This window comes from Arachis ipaensis, chromosome B09, assembly GCF_000816755.2.
Source record: "Arachis ipaensis cultivar K30076 chromosome B09, Araip1.1, whole genome shotgun sequence".
Classification (NCBI taxonomy): domain Eukaryota; kingdom Viridiplantae; phylum Streptophyta; class Magnoliopsida; order Fabales; family Fabaceae; genus Arachis; species Arachis ipaensis.
The window spans coordinates 42,174,297-42,178,552 of NC_029793.2; positions in this window are offsets into that span (position 1 = coordinate 42,174,297).

A 4,256-nucleotide genomic window follows, 5' to 3' on the forward strand; every position below is an offset into this window, starting at 1 on the left:
AGTATTAAGTCCTGTTCCATGTTAAATCCTTGCTTACTGCTTAAACCAAATTAAATCCATGTAAGCTCAACTTTTATTCATTTTTTATGCATTACTTTCTACCTTTACAGCTTGTTTGTTGATTGTTGACAATCCTGGGATCTAATATTTGGATTCTTCAATCTGTGTTCTTATGGCAACCTCAAACCACAATCTGTCAACAAGTTTTTATTCTTCATCTAAAGTGGTCATTTGTGATAAGCCTGTTGTCAAAAATGAGAAAGATTTATCTCCTGAACCAGAAGCCTCAAAATAAAAAATATGGGAATCTCAGGTGCTACTTTCTTTCACCATTGATGGTATAGACTCAGCTTTCATTGGCCCTATCATCTCTCCAAAGTCGCAAACAATATCAAAAATTCTTTTCTTGGTCACTCTCAAAGAAAATCCGTTGATTTTCAAGACTCCATTCCTATTGGATACTTCGACTCCAACAATAGGCTATTCAGAAATTCCCAAAGACCAACATCGAAGGTTACCGTACTTAGTTAGATAGAGTTGAAACTGAGAAGATGATCATGTGAAAAGAGATTGGAATATATGATCTAATTTAATTTAGTAAAAACTCTTACACTGATAATTTAGGACTAATGAGAGGTGCATTGTACTTTTGAGATGAGACTTCTCATACTTTTCACACCCCATATGGCATGATTACTCCAACTCTTCTAGATGAAGCTGCTATAAGTGGCTTACCTCCCTTGGGAGAGAAAATTCTAACTACTACCAAGTTGACCACAAGAGTTGAGTATGTCATTGGCCATTATGTTAGCCGAAGGTAGGAAGTTGTGTTTAGCCAAATTGTTTCTGACTCGACTATATCTCACTCTAGATTGGATCACAGACCGTATGAGGGAGAAAAAAAGAATCACTAATGTTGACGGTCCCGTTTGGTTTTTTCAATTATGGCTGTTTGTCATTTTTTAGTCTGAGCTACAACCACGTTTGACCTAAAAATGTCCTATAGATTCTGAGATTGCAGGACACCATCTGCTCAACTTAGTTTTTCCTGACAAGTTGATGGCTTCACATGATCAAATGAAACACTTCTTCTGTGCTTTCTATTACTTGCCAGAGAAAGACGACAACATCAATTTAACTCCTTTTGCTAATTGTCAAACTGGTCCGAAATGGTTGACGCGATCTCTTACCCCAGCTAAGATTTCACAAAAGGAAATTATCATTATTTGGTCACAATTCTTGACTTCCCAACTACTTTTTACTAAATTTCCAGGTGAAGATGACTTAAGAACCGCAGTCTACATGCCAAATGCCGTTTATAGACAATTTGGGTTAGCTCAAGCCATTCTGTCTCCTTACCATCTTCAAGAGTCTCAATCTTTGCATATCAAAGCCACTTCACTAGAAGATCTGTTGAACTTTCAGAAGGACAATACTTCACGGAGAAATAAATTCCACCTATTTTCTTTTCAACCTTGTCTGTTGACCACATATTCATTCTTTTCTTGGTGGAAAATCTATTACTCTTCCATTAAAGTCACTTTTACTTGCTGTCAAAGGATAACCACTGCTCTTGTAATTCAACAAGTGACGAGAGCATCAATCATTAAAAAAGGTAATTACAACTAAATTATCTACTCATTTGAATTCAAAAAATTATGCTCTTCTCTGTGTTGTTGTTATTAATATTATTTCCTTCATGCATAATGCATTCTAAGAATATCACAATGGCACCTATTTTAATTATTTTATTATTATTATTATATTTTTTTCTGTTACAGAGGAAAAAACTACCTCACTTGCTTCTAATCCTCCTTTGAGAAAGACTTCTGGTAGACTTATAAGAAAAAAAACTCAATTTTAATTACTCAAGCCGCTAGGTAAAAAAGAAAACTTTAACCAATTACAGTGTCAATATCTTCAAATAGTGATGATAAGGATGACACATCAAATACATTAGATGGCAACATTGACGGACCAGTAGTCTCTCAGAATAATGAAGAGAAAAACGAGAGCAACTCATTTAGTGATAAATAGTGAGTAACTCCTCTTCAGAAGATAATGATATCGATGCCCTTAGCCTCAGTGGTCAACTTGTTTCTCAGGTATTTTCATATATTCTCACATCCTCCATATTAAAGTTAACATTAGCTTGAAGAACTTAAATGACGATGATGTCTCTCATGCTGATTTTTAATCTCATTAATTACCTTCATCCTCATTTCACTTCTTGCTTTAGGTCACCACGGCTCCTAACCACTTTACTGATTGTGCCTAACATTGAATATCTGATGGCTTCCACATCTGATAAGCCTACACCTTATCCCAAAGCTAATAAGGTATGATATGTCATTTAACCTAATTATTAGTATCTCTTCCTTATATCCCTTTTTTTATGTTGACACCTTCTTTTGCATTTTTGTTTAGATTCAAAATTCTAAAATCCCCCTGGATGAACAGTCAGAAAAATAAATGTCAATCATTTCCATTCATGCTCATACTCCTAATGTGGTGAATGATTTGTTGTCTGACTTAGAAAATTTGAATGAAGCATATGCATGTAGTATGGATACACAGAAGGCCATAGATGAATCTTGCTCTACCATTCAAAGTCACATTCCAATAGAATAGGTCCATGTTACACCTCCCACATCCAAGACTGTTGACAAATCCATCCTGCTTCCATTGGCCCAACAACTCGGTGCCATTCTATCCAAACCTCTTTTGACACTTGCCACCGATCCGAACTTTAAGGCTCAGCTTTCTAATATTCTTCAGACCTTTTCAATTACACCACATCCTGAGACTATTGATCCTTTGTTAGCTCGCTTGCGAAAGGTTTATGAGGATCTTTACGTCAAATTTTCAGACTCTCAAGTAGCTATCTCATCATATCAACAATCAACTGAAGCTTTTTCTAAGTTGAAACAAGACACCTCATCTTTTGAGATTGCTAAAACTATCTTAGCTGCCCATATTGCAAAAGCTAAAGATCGGGCTCATGAGTTATCTGAGGAGATTCAAAACTTGGAACAACAGCTGACTGTCAAGAGAGAGATAAAAAATAGGCTGGATGCTGCTTCGATAAAGAATGAAGATCAATTTGCCAAAGCAAGCAGCATGCTTGATAGTAGCAATGCATCCTTACAGTCCCTTGAAAAGAAGATGCTTTCCTCACATAAAGCTGCAAAAGAAGTTAGGAACTTCCAAACCACTCTCCAAATTAAAGTTACCCATTTGAAAGAGATCTTTAAAGCTTAGTCTTGTATTTCTTATGTGAAATTCTTTCTTTTTTAAGATGTCCCTGCAATCTTCACTTTTTTGAACTTTTAGAATTTTTTTTATTATTTTCTTTTGTATGCACCCTATCTTTATTTTGTAGACTGGTTGACACTTGCTATCTTTGGAAAGTTATTACATTACTTCATACTAAGCCAATTATTGATATCATAGTGACTTCTTTTGTATTTCATTTAAGATAACCTCCATATTTGTCTATATCAGGTTGCACTGGTGCATGCCATCTTGTATGCATTTGGCTCAAATACTGTCAAAGTAAATCAAATGTACATTTGTTGACATTCTTCTAGGTGCACACAGGTTTATTCAGTAAACCTTTCATTTTTATATGTTGGCATGTGTTGGACTATACTCAGAAAGTGATAATTTTTTTTTTTCTGTATTGACTCTTATTTTAGATTAATGCCTTGGACACATATTTGCCTTATAAACTTAATGCTTTACACTATCAATGGAACTTGCAATTCATATGAATCACATGGATATGTCAGCTTTTACCAACTAAATTGCAAATATTAGTTAGCTCTTTATTTTAGATATTGACACTTCAATCGGACATTTTCGTTTCCTTAAACATGTGGAATGTTTATCTCATGAATGCCTAGCCTATATACTTTCAAATACTTGCCATTTATTGAAGGAATTCTTCTTCCTGATCCAACTTCAACAATCTTATAGGCATTTTCAAAATAAACCTTGTCAACCACATAAGGTCCTTCCCAAGTTGGAGACCACTTACCATAAGTTTTTTACTTCTTTTCTATAGGCAAAATTGTTTTCCACACTAAATCTCCAACTGAGAATGTCTTTACTTTAACACGGCAGTTGTGTGATTTTGACATAATCTCTTGTTATTGAATCACCCGCTCTAAAGCTCTCAACCTTTCGTCATCTAGTTGCTCATCGTACAAAGAATTCCAATAATCTACTACTGGTATCTCATCTTGTCTAACCAC